Source organism: Temnothorax americanus, unplaced genomic scaffold (genome assembly GCF_048541705.1).
Source record: "Temnothorax americanus isolate GAGA-0224 unplaced genomic scaffold, ASM4854170v1 Scaffold254, whole genome shotgun sequence".
NCBI classification, from domain to species: Eukaryota; Metazoa; Arthropoda; class Insecta; order Hymenoptera; family Formicidae; genus Temnothorax; species Temnothorax americanus.
Genome location: NW_027509396.1, coordinates 22,436 through 39,384, shown reverse-complemented (window position 1 = coordinate 39,384; position 16,949 = coordinate 22,436). Strand labels below are relative to the sequence as shown.

At 38.7% G+C, this 16,949-nt stretch overlaps 1 long non-coding RNA gene across 3 annotated transcripts; it reads left to right on the top strand.

Moving 5' to 3' along the window:
* The first annotated feature begins 530 nt into the window (after nucleotides 1–530).
* Nucleotides 531–11,405, top strand: LOC143899119 (uncharacterized). 3 transcript variants are annotated; one of them, XR_013257389.1, is made up of 3 exons: nucleotides 531–1,319; nucleotides 4,921–5,445; nucleotides 11,214–11,405. It is a non-coding gene; the product is annotated as an uncharacterized LOC143899119 (long non-coding RNA). The 3 variants fall into 3 exon arrangements; XR_013257388.1 differs by having other exon boundaries at nucleotides 531–1,445; XR_013257387.1 differs by having other exon boundaries at nucleotides 531–1,746.
* The last annotated feature ends 5,544 nt before the right edge of the window (nucleotides 11,406–16,949 follow it).

Sequence of the window (16,949 nt, the reverse complement as noted above, 5' to 3'; positions counted from 1 at the left end):
TTTAGCGAAAGCCTAATATGAAAGTTTTGTGCCGAGGTTACGCGGACGCATGTGGTTTTAATCGATTAATAAATGGCACCGGCTTGCACCTGTCTCGTGGTAATTAAAGAGGGGATAAGGGATTTCCGGAATACGAGCATTTGTTCTTTGTTCTGCAACCCGACGCGTTCATAACATTTCGCGCGAATGCTGTTAATGTACGCCCAATCCAAATGATCACGATTTACCGTGGAATATTAATTATAACGAAATTTAATGTTTTATTGAATGCCCGAGTGTAATTTTAATATCGAATCAATGAATGAGAAACTCGTTACGACTTTTTGAACGTCTCGTATTTTTATATTCGCGCGCAATTTATATTATCGAAGTATGTTTTTATCGGTTTAATAATTTAACAGAATCTGCTTAAAATGATTTTTATCGCATTGCAAATAATTAAATTTTATAAATAGATTGCATATTGACATGCGGGAAAAATACATGATTAAATCAATTCTTCTAATTTATGTTTATATGAACGAGTTGAGTTGGATACCATCCACGGTTAGATGGATCTTCTTTTGTGTGTCATACAATAAAATAAGGCGTGCATCTTAATACATATCGGTCTTAGCATTTCCTCATATCGCGGCGACGACACTGCGGACACATGCGGTTGCTTTTGTGGCCAGGGCCCGTCACTATCCCGCACCGTGGGATTTCGGTCTGCTAAGCATGTTGACAACGTGTAGCAGCGCGCGTTCCCATCCTTGGATGCTGCGGCCTGTGGACCGCGCGCACTGATCAATATGGAGGGGAGCTTGGTCGAAAAGCGCGGGTAGGGGGTTAGTTTCAGGGGATGCTTTGCTGGTGGCAGCCATGGTGGTGGTGGCGGCGGCGGCGGCGGTGGTAGTGGCGGCGACGGCGGCGGTGGCGACGGCGGCGGTGGTGTCGACGACGATGTCGGCTACATCGAAGGTCGATCTCTTGGTGGTGGTGGTGGTGGTAGTGGTGTTGCTGACGGTGGTGGAAGTGGTGGAGGTGGCGATGGTGGCGGCGGCAGAATGCGAGAACCGCGAAAGGGGAAACGAGCCCTCGCGGCCTTACTGCGCGCAGCTTTAGTCGGAGGAAGAGAGAAAGACAGACTGCCGTACATACGCGGTAGTGCCTCAGTACATACCGCGACGTGGACGCGTCCGTACCGCGCACTCTCGGGCTTTGACTCTACTCTTAACTGGGTCAACCCCGTCGAACGGGTACCCTCCGTGCATTAGCTCTACGAGGGAGAGACCTCGACAGTAGCAGCGCGCCCGCGGCCAAAGAGCACTGCCGAAGAGGTGCCCTCGTTTTTCCCTTTCTTTTTCGTAGCCCGTTTCGCGAGAGAACAGATCGCCCGGTCGTATTTGAAGTATAATGTTCGTGCTCTCGGATCGTGGGGGTGATTTCTCGGATCGACTTTGCAAGTACTATCCATCGCGGCGAGAAAGATGGGAAAATTTCCGTTTTAGACCTTCAATTGCGATTGTGAAGCTCTCATATGGTTAAACAGATAGTTTTGAGTGACGGGGTGGTCTTCGGAAGACACTTCGCATTTGACATTAGGATTTGTCGATAATCGGATAGATTTGTGCAGTGAAGGGATAGAGTTCTAGAATACAACGTACAGATTGAATCTAATTAGCGTGAATTTTCATAAGCGATAATCCGCTGTCAGCAGCAAGCTCTTATCGATAAATCCGACAGTTTGATGCTGTCTCGTAAAAGGTTCGTTTGAAGTGACAACTCTTGATACGACAGAATATTTACGTACTTGTTCGTCGATTATTGTTAGATTATCGTAATGCGCGGACAGATCGTTGAAATGATCGTCCTACTTAAGATAATGATCGTATTCAACGCAGTACCCTTTGCGATCTCTTTCGAGTGATTTGCCAGTATAGTAGTGCGACAACCGTACACGAAGCTATCGGCGAAATTAGAAGTGACGTCTGCGATGGCGGATTCGAGTATTTGCTTTGCAATTTTGCCCCCCCCTCTCTCTCTGACGCTTGTCTGTTCGGCGTTACGCTCGTCGCAATCAGGTCAAGTGTGTGCCCGCACCGCCGCTGACCTTCACACTGCAGGTTTTGGAATTTTTTTACCTCGCCGATTAGAGCGCTACATTATATATAATCACCGCAATAAAGTGTCGCTCTGTCAGTGACATTTCAGGATTTCGGGAAGTCGCTTTTTCACGATAATTTATATCACCTCGCGTATTAAGGATTACGAAGTTTTAATTCTTGAAATCATTTTCCAATGACGCGCGCGCGTTTCGCGAAATTGGAGAACTTGTAATTTTATGGGCGACGCGACGACGGTCGGGAAATAAATTGTTTGTTCAACTTTCGACGGCTGACCCGCCAAGTAATTCATCATATAATTTTCCAGTCGTCTCCGATATTACAATACTATATGGACACTTTTGTAAACGCTTATCGCTCATTTATCTTTTGTTATTAAAACTGTTCAAGACTTCCTTGTTCGTATTTATTTTGTTTTTATAGACGCTATTAGGTGTAGCATACAAAATCACTGTGTCACAAATAATGTCGGCTATGAATACTGTTATTCAAGTTGCAACACCCTTGCGGCTGAAGTATCCTTGAAAAATTTACATTATTCCGCGGTTTGTCCGTCGGAATTCCCGAGATGCGCACCGCGCTTTCTTACGCGGCCCTGAGGGACCTGGCTCCCGGAAGTGACGTCGCGCCTTGAAGGACCTGACGGATGTTTCAAAGCCGCGTTATACATTCCTTTTAGGGTCACGGCTGTATTTCCGGACTGAGAGTCCCCAGAACATTTTCTCGCTCGTTTCGAAGAGTAATCTCCGGAGATGTGCCTCGGGTAAAACAGATACGTGCCAACTTGGAGTAGATCCCGGGCCGCGGGAATCGCCTCGCGTAAAGTCAACGTTTATTATCCTTCCGCAAATGTGACTCTTTCGATTCGTGTTTTGAACTAATCGATATTATCTAAACATAGATGGCTGGATGGATAATCCGTTTAGGGCGAGGATTCCTCCGCGCGCACGTACGATACAAATCGCGATTTATGATAGAGGTGGTACGCCGCTACGCGATAAATCGCAACACATTGAGGTATTATATACACGGAACCATTAATGGCTGGTTGAAAACGGCGAAGCGGCGGGCGGCGGGCGGCGCGGCTGTTAACTGTGCGATAAGATTTGAATGCTCCTCAAACGTTTTTCGCGATTTGAAAAGTTTGCACGACACACTCGAGACGCGCTCCATTCACCGTACGATTTAATGTGAGTGAATGCGGGAGAGAGAAGCTATAATCGTTTGCTCAATGCACGTATTAGGTAATGTATTCGCGCTCAAATTTACGGAATTCAAAAGATCTATTGTATAATAGTCATATGCATGAAAGTCGCAAACGTCAAAGCGTCTAATTGTTACACAAATATTTATTCTCTTTTTGTTTGACAGGATTAGTACATAATTAGAGGGAATTATCCAGCTCTATTTTCTCCGTAATTTTTCCGCAAGAATGACTAATCCTCGTGGTCATTTGGGCTTAGCGAATTCACGGCTTAGCGAACCAGAGTTCAATACAGTGCGGGTATTCACACAATTACATGTCATGTATGTGTACAAATTAATTTATGACTAAAAATAATAAGAATAAGAATTAGATGTAAATGGAAAGAGGCTGGCATGATAAAAATGGAGAGAGAGAGAGAGAGAGAGAGAGGGCTGGTTGAAACTCAATTTTTATTCATCTTCTTTGGTTTAAAAAGTAATTTTCTCATATGCGATTAATGTCAGATATATCTATCCTGTCATTTTTCGTAAACGCGATTGATCGACTTCATGCATCATGTGCACCTCAATAAAGTACGTGTATGTACACGATAACGTATCGATCTGATTTTGAGGACGGTATACGTTGGCCTCCATTGAACTTGGAATTTCTTTCGGTCGGCTATATGAGTCCACTTGTCTGCCGTCGATCAAAGAGGGATCCTTGTGAATTCTTCGACGAGAGTTGCTCTTTGAACTCCAGACTCCTTAAAGGACACTTTGCCGCTCATCGCTGAAAACAATCGTGATTCTCGATTTTCGCCTTTCGAGATAATATATCGCCCGCATTATAATTATTACCTTTGAATTGTTCGGAAGATGTGTTTTTGCAGACATATTTATCGTTGCCACTTCCATCTCTTGCTATTGACGATTTTGCAAATTATCGAATGTAGACTCGATCTACTTTCCGTTAATTATATATCTTGCATCTTGTCGTTATTATCATTTTTTATCGTCTGTTATGTCTGATTAATTATAATTTTTTTAATAATGCAGAAGGTTGAATAAATAACGATAAAAGTTGAAATATATTTTAGCATTATGTATGTTTACAAGTTAATTAAATAAATAAACATTTATTCATGTAGCGTCTCGCAAAATATAATATTTTAATTTCCACTATACGATATAGTATAGTTATGGATAAAATATCCGCGAATAACAGATATTAACAATGAAAAAAAATTGTAGATATTATATTTTTTTGCCTTTTGATAATTGAATATTCATCAAGAACGTTTAAATTCCTAGATAAAGATTATACAAATGTGATTGTTTCTTTTTCCTTCGCGACAATACACAAATATTTTAAAGTTTTTATATGATTATACTTAATCAAAATCTGAAATTGTTATTGTGTTGTATATCTCGCATATTTCGTCAAACACAATTTTCATCCTTAATATTTTTGCGTCGGGATATATCAGGCATATAATCATTATTAGTGAGGACGGGCGTTCCGAGCTATTTTTAATAAATTTGCTGTCGACGTGGATCGCGGTTGTTATTGAAATCGATGGGTATTAAGGGCAGTCATTTTAATACGTCCTTATTACTTTCCATGTAGCAACTGTATGTTGGGGAGAACTAGGAGGTCGAATGGTGTGAGCGTGACCGGAATAAAACAGCGAGAGGACACCGGCAAAAATTAAAAAGGTGCGCGAACGGTGGCGCGTCTTATAGAGGGTGATATCCCGATAATAGATAGTAAAGGATAATGCTCGGTGGTAAAGGATAACTTTACGGATTTTGGGATAATATTCCTGCGAAAGGTTTCGTCGATTTTCGCGGATATCTTCTGCGACGCGATAAAACTAACAAGATGACGGTCTGTGAGATAATTAAGAGACAAGAGTCTCTTAGGGTTTCAGTGCGTCTCCCGCGTCTTTAAAAATCGCAAGCCCAGAGAAAATTTGTGAAGATATTTATTTTGGACGAACACTGCCGGTCTTTCGAACATCAGTTTGACCTGCGCCTGGCGTCAATCCCGTGAGTTTTAGTGATATGCCACTCGATATTAACAGCGAAATTTTAAGTGTGATACCATCGATTAATTTTATCGTCGGACATCCTGGGTCGAGAATTATTAAAGGTAATTATTGCGTATTTTAAGAATAATATTGTTTTTACTATTCAGGATTGAAGATGCTATTAAGTTTAATTTACTTCATAATTTTTGTCTGTTTTTGTGGAAACATGAGGGAAGGTTACCTCGCGAAAATATTTTCCGCGAAGACAATGTCACAGGTTCTTGGTTCATGCCAGTGAATATATTTGTCCAAGGAACCAACGTACGAGGGCGTATGAATTCTTATTTTTCTCTTGCTTTTCCATTCGGAGACATTATATTCGGTGGAATCTAAGAAAACCATCGCTGTTGAAATAAGTGGAACGAGGTGAAACAAGGAGAATTTTACTGCTATAAATGTGTAATTGAAAGATGTAAGAAAAAAAATGCTAATTCTTATCTCTTTTATTATTACATATATTTTCAATAGTTTACATTTGTAAAATATAATTGTAACATAAAATTTAATTTTTAAAATATATAACTTTTGTATTTCTAGATTTGTTTCTATTTTAAATAAAGTTTCTGTATTCACTTGAGATTCACTTAATCAACTGATTTAATCTGCAGATTAATATTATATTCATTCTACTGCAAGATATTAGTCTATTATTTTATCGTATCATCTTCAGGGGAAGTAGAACATTTTATCTATCTATGCGTTTGCCTCATCCATAAATCCGGGATGGAGAAATCCGCCGCGCGACTTTTCAGCGTGTTCGATTGCTCGGCGGAAAATCTCGGAAATTTGTGCGACGTTCGGCGGAACGTTGGTTTCACGCTGCATTGGTGTATCGCTGATTCTGCCGTGCGATAAGTGCCGCGGATGCGAGGGTACCGGAAATTCCCACAATCTCGCGATCCCGCGTCGATCCCTTTATTCCCTGCTCTTCCGAATAGATCCGCTTCTGCACTCTCGTCCGTTGTGTTGTTACTCAGCCATTCTTCCGCACACATTCTCGCGTACTTCTCTTCCATTGAGTTTTTCTTCTTTCCTCTTAAATCCCTCCGCTTTTCCGTTGCTCGTTTCTGTCGTCATTGTTGTTGGAAATTGCAGCCATTCGCAATGCTGTACGGTAGATAGCGAGATTGATTTATCCATGTCAAACTTGCGAGCGACATTAAAAATTCACTTATCTATATTTATTTCTTGATTTCTTTGATCATTTTTTGTACATTAAGTTTGAGAAATTCCACAGTTTAAATTAATAGAAAAGATAATATTGCATTTTTTATAAATTTATGAAAATAATTAAAAAAGTTTTCTATAAAGTAAAATACGCGCACAAATAACATGCAGTTAATAGATAATATAAAAATTTTCTGTTTACTTCTTCTTCTTTCTCTTTAAATTAGGCTCAAACTTGTTTTTTCAACTTTATTGACTTCTTTCCGAGGCTTATTGTTGGTCCTGTAAGCATTTATTTTTGTTTTATCATGGCTAGGCTGCTAAACTTGCCCACGGACTCTCCTTCTTCGGGACCAGCAGTGTTGACTTCTGAGCTATTCATTCACTCACGTAGGCGGAATAAGCATATATGAATCATTACGATCAAACCCGTAATCCTCTGATTGTTCTACCAAACGTTCTACGATCGTGAACCGCACGTCACTTCTTCTTTTTTGTTTACGACTTATATTATTAATTTTTATATTTATACGTATATTAAATTATATTGATAAGTGCGCAAAACACCGTTATCAATTTATTTAAAATATATATCTTTACAGTATTTTTGTCGTATATTCAATGCAAAATATGCAACAAAATTCTGAAGCGTTATATTTTGAAATACCTATCATATATTATTTAAATGTTAAAATAAACTTATATATACATTATATGTACATTGTTTTTGCATGTCGTATTTATTATAAAGAAAGAACCTACTGTTATTTCATACATGAAAATTTTATCCGCAATATGTTTTCCCATCTGCTTCGCCATCATCAGTCTTTTATTCAAAATTTTATTACTTGTCCTGTATTTTACAGACTTGTTTCTTTTTTCTTTCTTTTCTCTTTTTTCTGCCTTGTACTTTCATCTGAAAATATTCATGGAAATAAGAAGAGCAGAAGAAGTTATTGTATGCTGTGAAATACTTTTCTGAGATCAGCTACGTTGATCCTTTTACTGCCGGTTCGATAAGTCTCGAACTTTCGCACTTTTGTCGTAAGATTTCTCCTTTGCCGCTTCTAAGAATCTTTCCGTGCAAAGATACGTTCCAACGATATCGCCGTCTTCTTGACATTGTAATATAAATCTGTTACGCGCATAGATACGAAAAGATGATTTCTCAAATTTTCGAATGAGCTATTAAATATACTAGTTATAGGAATATTGATCAAATAATCGGTTTATTAACTTGTCATTTTAGGAATATTCAAGTATAGAATCCAAATAAATTAGAATACAATCGACAAGAAATATATTTTTTAGGAAGATTTATTCACAAAACTTAGGTATACAATTCTTATCTTTTGCAATTTATATTATTTGGACAGGTCTGATATAAAAAAAATACGATTGTGTAAGTTTCGATTTTTGACTAGAAATATTTATTGAGTTCTTTCTCTTCTTATTTAAACATCATGAACTTTGAGAGACAAAGATCAAAGATATCACTAGAATTTTCAAGGATCGGCAATGTTAGTACTTTTTATTTCTACATCGATAAATCGCGAGATTTAGCAGAGTTCCGCCGCGAAATTTCTTAGCAATCAACCCGGTAAATCTTACAAAGGATAACGTACGAAGTTTTATTTTTTTTCTACGTCACATCATGATAAGAATGGCACGACGGAGATTTGTTCGAGTTTCCTTCAGATCTTGACCTTTTTTTTTCCGTTGCTTAAAAATACTGCTTCTGCGCGAGACACGTCGATACGAGATAGAGACCGTGGAGACGTTTCTTTTGTCTGGATCCGATAAATCTTAAACTTTGACGTTTTTATTACGTTACTCCTTTGCTAGCGCGCGCACGCACATAAATCCTTTTGACTCTTTCCTGATTTACACGGAGGCCTCGCGATATCTCTTTTGCAATCACGTCGCGGCTCCGTTCGCTTATTACAGCTTCCGCCTTTTAAAATTTTGTGCTTACGTATATATATAGTGTACCACGGTTTTTTTTTCACTTTTCTTACATCGAAACGTGTTTTCGTTGAGCGTGCAGTTTCGTTTTTTTGACGGAAACCTCTCCTCAACAACTCCGCGTTTGGTTTGTCCGATAAATCTCGAGCGCTCGAGCGATAACCCATAAATCGCGTCTCGGCAAATAACTCTCGTCCGTCGACTTTTCGACGTCTTGACCGCAGTCACTAACGTCTCTGTCTCGCTCGGTGACTTCTTTCTTCCTCCTCGCGGTTCGTTTTACTCGGGCTCCGTTTCGTCTCTCGAGTGAAAATATTTTTAGCGGGCGGCACAGAAGTTTTCGAGCGCGCGCGGGCGCATCGTCGCGCCGTTTCGCTCTTGTAACTATCAGTCCGATAAATCTCCAACTTCGGGAAAGGCCACCACGTTCCATAAATTTGCCAGTCCGTTCTCCGCGAACTCTCATCGTCGTTCGACTTTTCCTTGTCCTGACCGGTTCCTTGACGTGTCCATCGGCGCGATAGCGCCATTCCGTGTCGGGTTTATATGAACCTAATCTAATCTCACAGTTTCCTCTCTTTCGGTACCTTCCTTTTCTCTTCTTTCTCGTTCATCTCTTCTCACTTAACCCTCACTAGTCTCATTATCCGGACGCGATATCCCCCGTAGTCGAATATCGCGTATCCGGCAGCTTTTATCTCGTTCTTTTGCCGCTTGACTCCGGAATCCAGCTTACCTCGCAATATTCGCGACAAAATTTTTTCGGCGAACGCGTAAATACGCCGCGACAGCACGAACGGGCGCGACCAAACTTCCCGTCTGCGATTCTTGTAACAAGCCGCGCCCTCGAAGATGCGACGCGGCGAACATGCCGTCGTTCGCAATGTAAACTTGAAAAAGAGTTTGCGCATCTTGCTTTACACGTATGAGCGGTGTTGCATGCGCGGCGAACATCCTAAAATTTGTATACAAGCTCTTTGGACTGCCGATAAACATATATTCATGTACGTATAGCCACGTAAACGAATAAAATTTGCGATATTGCTTTTATTATATTATATATGTTATAGATGTTTTTCCGCGTTTTTTGTGCTTTATAAAGAAAGATAGGTTGCTCCAAATTCGATAACATCCTTCCGTACGGCCTCGCCTCGGCCGCGTTAGACTTTACCTCCTCCATCGTCTTTCGGGACTAGAATTCGAGGACAGTATCCCAATTTACGAGGCGGCTTTACGTCCCGGCGGGAAACTCGAAAATGACTCGACGTAATCCTCGTAAATTTTGCGAAGCACCGCCAAAAAAGGAAAACAAGGGAAGAATCTCGATGGAGTTCTCTTCTCCACACTGCCTACTTATCAGTGGCAGACGGTACCGACTCCCACGGGGGAAATTTTTCTCTCCCTGTACAAAAGAATAAAATTTTTACGAGCTTTAGCCTCCGAAAATCAGATAAATTCTCTGACTGAGGCTCGTGATTAGATGGATCAATCAAATCTGTGGTGCTTGCGGTGGCAGGTCGCTCGTATAGGAGATTTCGAAGAATAGAATACAAATTTACGACTGTGTTATTTTGTGAAGTGATGAAGTCATTACATTCATTACAATGCTTAACACAATTAGGGGGTCAACCTTGTACTTAAACTATTTTGTTAGATAATAATCAAATGTCCATTTGAAGATGAAAGTTTGAAATAGCGGATATTGCTCGGATGACATTTTGACGAATATTTGAAAAAGTGATTAATTATCTTGTCGAAACTTTTATTCGCGAACAAAACACTTCAAAAGAATAAAAAAAAAAAAAAAAAAACATTGTTCTTCATCGTTTCACACGTTCCGTCAAATAAACCTCACGAAATATTGATTGCTTCGTTAAGTAGGAGCAAAGAGCAAAGTTGAAAGCTGGTTTTCGATTTGGCTTCAAATTCTCTTTTCTGCACGGAATTATAACGATGTCCTGCAATTTTTTAATATTTCGTTTTATCACGTACACATATATACGTGCACGCGTGTTTGTTCTATTCGCGGTCAAACGTCACAAAACCTGCTATTTCTGAAGCAGTGCTTATCATATTGCTTTAACCCCGATTTCCACGCTACGATACGACACACACATATCACGCGAGACCGCGTTCTCTCGCAATTTTACCTTACATATATCAATGTGATCTCGACCTGACACCTGGAAAGTTTATAATTCTGATAACGTGTTTCCCTTATATGAAACGCTGTAAACGATACGGATGATAAAGCGCGGAGTGAAGCGCGCAAATGGAAGTATATTTCGAAAACGATACTCGAGAATTATTGCTTCCTGATTCTACAATAGGTAAAATGCACGCGCGACTGTGTACGTAATTACCTAAATTGTATTAAACTAGAAACGTATGCCAATAATTTGAATTTTCCGACGTTTATCGCTTAATAATTAATAACTATTGCAAGAGTTGAATACTGTTCAAATCGAACACTATAACAACCAAGTTGTAGCAATATTTACTAACAAAGTTTTCTTATTTAGGTATAACGTACATTTTATACAATATGCGCATTGTTAACCAGACATTTTAAATTAAATCGGTATCATTTCTGATGCTTTATATTGAAATTGAGCTTGAATTCAGCGATCTGAATGACATTGTTTTGCTTTATTTTACTGCAATTATTAAAAATCACAATTTATGTTGTTATTTTTAGGAAGTGCCGTACGTTCGTGAAACTCGTGATTTGCGTCGTTCACCTTCCTACGCATCTTTCATGTAAAAAATAAAATTACGCGTCGGAGAAGCGTCGCGAAATCCTGTGTTGGACACGTCAATATCAGTGCTCGTGTAACGAAGAGTAAACTGTAAAACGAACATCGAGGGAAGGTGCGATCATCACTCGGCATGAAGGGTAAGTCTATTTTCCTAGGTCTTAAAGCGTTCTCATAGTCATTGAGATTGCCATGTGTCGCAATTACAATTATCAAACAAGATAATTCACTCTGTTGAAGTATTTATTGCGAATTTTGCGAAAAATTATGGGAATATTATTTGACCATACGCGTATGCGCTACTTATTTTTAAAACCATATTTCTGACCGAAAGTAATTTATTAGGATTTCGGTACACCCCAGTTTTTTTTTACTAGGGAAACATGTTTGACACGGTCGAGCGGCTAGACAAGCAATCAAAAACGCGCTCGAGTACTTTGTCCGTGTAACCGCGTCCCAGGAGTCACACGTGAATACAAAACGAAACGAGCGGTAACCGTACATGCGTATGGTGTTGCGCGAATTTACTTCGCTGTTTTATGGACAGTCGATTTGATGAATTATATTGGGCAACGATTCATTTCTCGTGCAAACAAATTTTGCGGTGCGTAGTTTAATAACGCCGATAAAAATCTTTCTCCGCGCGTGACTCGTAACTTAATTTTTTGTTAATTTATCGGCGCGTTGAGAAAGCATATGCGAGATTTTAGCCGCATAACAGTTGCAGGAAGCATCCCTTTGCAATCTTTTGTCAAATTGTTTTACACTGTGAGCGATTTGAAAACTATTTTGTAATAAAAAGTATATTAATTAGTACACAGAAAAAAGAAATGTTAAATCAAGAAAGACTTATATTCTTGTATATAAGCAAGAATCTATAATCTTGAAATGAGATATAAATTACATTAAGCAAAGAAAACTTGTTTGAATAAAGGTATTTATATAGGGTATTTATTTAATCAAGAAAAAAGTTGAAATAAAAAGTTGAAATTCGTATAAAAAGATTATAGATTCTTGCTTATATACAAGAATATGAGTCTTGATTTAACACTTCTTTTTTTTCTGTGTATTGATTAGAAAGTACAGAATCTAAGTATAGAACCTCCATTGTTTGAATTTCCATTTTGGTAATTGTTTAGATGGAGAGGACCACTTTGGATGACCTTGATATTTTAGTATGTTGTCAAGGTCACCCTCCTGAGTGACCTTCAGAAGGTTTTAGCCCGCGCTCGTTATTCGTTAAAAAGTTATTAACAAAAAATGTTTCGAAAATATAGCAGCTATTTTGAGTATTGGAAAGCATAAATGACTAATATATACATCGAAATAGTTCAAGCATACACTTTCCACGCGAAACGAGATGCCATATGAGTTCGTGGTGCGCTTTACAATCTGGTTTACATATATATATATATATATATATATATATATATGTAACGCGCTTTACCTACTTTTGTACTGTTCAACGCGAGCCACTAATTCACATGAGGTAAAGCGCGTCAACTAACTCACGTGGGTCAGTGGCTCGCGTTGAACATTACTGAGAGTGTAAAACGCGTCAACTAACCTACGTGGGTCAGTGGCTCGCCTCGAACAGTATCGAGTGCGTAAAGCTCACCCGCGTGATTCAGTGGCTCGCCTTCAACATTACTGATTGTGAGTGTGTAAAGCGCGTCAAAATAACTAACCTACGTGAGTATGTAAACCAGCTTGTAAAGCGCGCCACGAACCCATATGGCACCTCGTTTCGCGTGGAAAATGTATGCGTGAATTATTTTGATGTATAATATGTTAGTCATTTATGCCTTCCAATACTCAAAATAGCTGCTATATTTTCGAAACATTTTTTGTTAATAACTTTTTAACGAATAACGAGCGCGGGTTAAAACCTTCTGAAGGTCACTCAGGAGGGTGACCTTGACAACATACTAAAATATCAAGGTCATCCAAGGTGGTCCCCCCTATCTAAACAATTACCTTTTGTTCCAGCATATCTTCAGAAAAAGATTGTACGATTTAAAAAAAGTGTTAACTATGCAGATATTTTACTTTTTCTTAAATAAATCATAACATTATTTATTGTTCTTTCTAAATTAAATCAATCAATTTTAACGTTAGACTAATAATTGTTTTAACTTAATTTATTCGATTGCTTGTATAATTCTCGAATAATATAGAGGCACTATCGCAAATTGATTGCAAAACGGCATCCGATATACTGCATTGTTTAGTTATCAAAATGATATTTTACGCGCTACCGAAATATCACTCAAAATGCAAAGTGACGGCAGTATCACGATCAGTGATGAGTATGCACATGGTTAGCGGATCATACCCTTTGGTGGTTTGCGCGCTCCCGGAAGTATGTATCAAAGTCCCCGCGGCGGCAACTTTGCGAAAATTTCCGGAATTTCGCGTTGGCCCGATGAAAAGCGAGCCCGGCGGCAAGCATTACGTGGCCATGGAGTAACAGCTGTTTTGCATCGCAACCAAATTAGTCGGTGGCGCGTGCATACAGAATTAAATTCAACATTTTTCAATGGCCGGCGCTGAAAATACCTGGTTATTCGCGATCTTCGCATCTCGACCGTGAAATTCACCTGCGCTTTATTGTTACCTAGTTGTAAAGAAGATGAAAAGTCTCTGATGGCTGGAATTCTGGCTATAATGCTATCAGGCAATTTTTTGAGATTATTTTCTGATTAAAAAGTAAACGAGCAGTTAGGGCGGCAGTGTGGTCTAGTGGTAGAGCGCCAGACTCGTAATCTGAGGAACCAGGTTCGAGTCCACTAGAGCCATGTAAACATGGAATGTTTTTCCGAAAGCTGCGCCCCTCCGTGCAAGATAGGCTCTTGTGCGGAGCAAACTGGGCTCCGTCATTCGGAAAGAGACGTTAAGCCGTTAACCCTGGTCCAAAGGGTTAAAGTGAGAGGAGAAGGGTAGTATTGGATGATAATTGAGTAAAAGGGTTGAGAACGTCCCTACAAAACGCCTTGCAACCCTGAGGGGAGTCAATAAAAAACGAAAATTTACGAAGTAAACGAGCAGTTGCTTGCCATTCATTGTTCATAAACCGTAAGCCATTTGAGCTGTGCGGTAGACTTGATTGAACATCAGTTCACAAAAGTGATTTATTAGGACGATAATAATTAGCAAATGGCTATATTATGCCGGCATAAGAAACTGGAAACAAAACTTCCAATACATCGGGAAGTTTATTGATGAAATTTTGCATAATAGATGAAACTATACAATGCGCTGTGTGAATTTGTTACTGTAGCTGAAAAAGAATTTCTTCTAGATGTTTACCGAGAGAGGAAAATTGTTGCTGATATGTAAATATCTACTTTGTCATTTTCTGATTTTCTTTTAAGTTACTCATCTTGTATAGTTATTTTACGATGCCAGAGGTCAAATTGTATTGATAAACAACTAAAACGACTGTCACGGTAACACACATTTGTTCAATTATGTTCATTCGCTTTCAACGCGTTGTCGGACTATGTCGAATAATCGAATATGATGTAATAGGCACGATCCAAGGAGGGTGCTAATCGAATCTTGTCTCTGCCTATTATAATTAAAGTTCTCCGCGCTCATTGGCCCCGTGTGGCACGTTTACAAAATTCGACAAGTTCGATTACATAACAAGACGGTACGTTACCTTCTATTGACGATTATCGAAGATACCTACTTAAATTTTAATTGATTTATATTGCTATTGAAGTATTACAGAAAGGGATGGCAAGTATCATCACGACATTAAATATTTATAATATAATGTGGGATAATTTATGTGTGTGTTAAGGAGAAGATATAATATAAATTTGAACAATTAATTATGGACAAAAATTTTTTAAGATCATTTTTGGAATATATGTTTAAAGAAATTTTAAATCTTAAAATTGTTCAAGTATTAACGCAAATAATTAATTTGAATTAGTCGCAAATCAGCATGAAAGAAAACAAAGAATTGATTAATTTCCATATGAGAAACATACAATCGTACGGCAATTAGTTTTCAGTTGCCTCAGCTGCGCATAGACTGATGCAAAGTGCAAATCTCTCTCTGTGCGACTGATCCCACGATTAATTGTCACCCTTATGGTACAGCTATTTGTATGCGTAAGTGTATGTGTGTGTGTCGCAAACGTACATCGTTATCGCAAATCCGATACTGAATTATCTCGATGATAGCGCATCGCCGATTCCGGCTTGCATGCGTCATCCATAAATCGTTTCGCGATATGAACGCTTGTGTATCCGAATTAGCTCTGATTCTTTTTGGCGGTCGGACTGTGATACATAATTGCTTGTTTACTTCTTTTAAAAATTGAGGCAAAAAAAAGGAGAACTCATTATTAATCGTGCTGTATTAATTCGGTACGATACCCAATATTAAATTACAAATAAGCATCACACACACACACACATGGATGATTTTAATGCAGAATCTATATATATATAGATATCATGCGCGTATCATTGTCGATGTATTTTGTTTATCGACACACAGAATATGTAAGCATTGCTCTTTTAATTTTCTTTTTATTTTATTCTTTTTAATCTAATTTTCTTTTTATTTATTTTATTTTATTTATTTTATTTATTTTTTCTCTCAACTTTTTAACTACTCATTGTTATACTCTATTGTTCCTTTGTTTCTCTGTGTCAGTTTGTTGACTTATTGCTGCCACATTTGTACAATGAAGTGTTCTGCAAGCGTTTAATGGATTGTTGTACTTGATAATGACCGGAATCTCGGTCGAAACGCGTTGTGCTTGAAAATAAAGATTGCCAGATTGGTCGAAGCAAACGAGTTTTTATTGTTTTATTACTTACTGGCGAAGGAAAAGGATTTTATTATTTTGTTTATATTACTATGCATCTCTTTAGCGCATGTTATCGTCTCGAAATGCGTGCATTACAGATCACACAGATTCGATAATGATTTATCTTGGGTAATATACGGCGGTTGAGAGGCCGTTCGCATGGAGGATAAATTGTTTCCATTGTTTTTGTTCCGTTGTCGCGTATAATATAAACGGCGGTATGCGCGCGAATTTACATCGCTTTAATTACGTCTTCGTGTGACGAATATTTTGCTGCAGAGCAGTGCAAATGTTCCGCAAATATTTGTCTCGCCGGCTTTTAAATGCGTGGGTATATGATTGCGCGAAATTTCAGCGGAAAACGCGCGAGTCTCGAGCGGACGGATTTGCGCGCCATCCACGTTTTACGATCACGTTTCATCATAGTCTGGGTCGCGTTTTGAAAGCAGCTATTGGAATTGTTGCCATTTTAATACCGCATCGCGAAATAAGAAAAGCTTTTTTATCGCGATGTGATATTTTTATACCTTGCTTTACTTTTAATTATTTGAATATAATTTCTACGATGTTGCGTGTGCTTGTATATTTGCTGAGAAAACATGTCTTTACATTCATTTTATATTCGCAACTTGGATTTCTAGGACTATTTGCGGTCTGAGTTTTAATTTAAATTATTTACATTGAATCTGGATCTCTTACTTCTGCTCAGTTATTACATATCTAAGATTTTATATGTTTGTACGCACATTGCAGTATTACAGTCCTATTAGATGAACTTGAAATATATAATCATACACATTCATCTTTCAGCGTGAACGTAGAAATATAATATTATCTTTAGTGTAG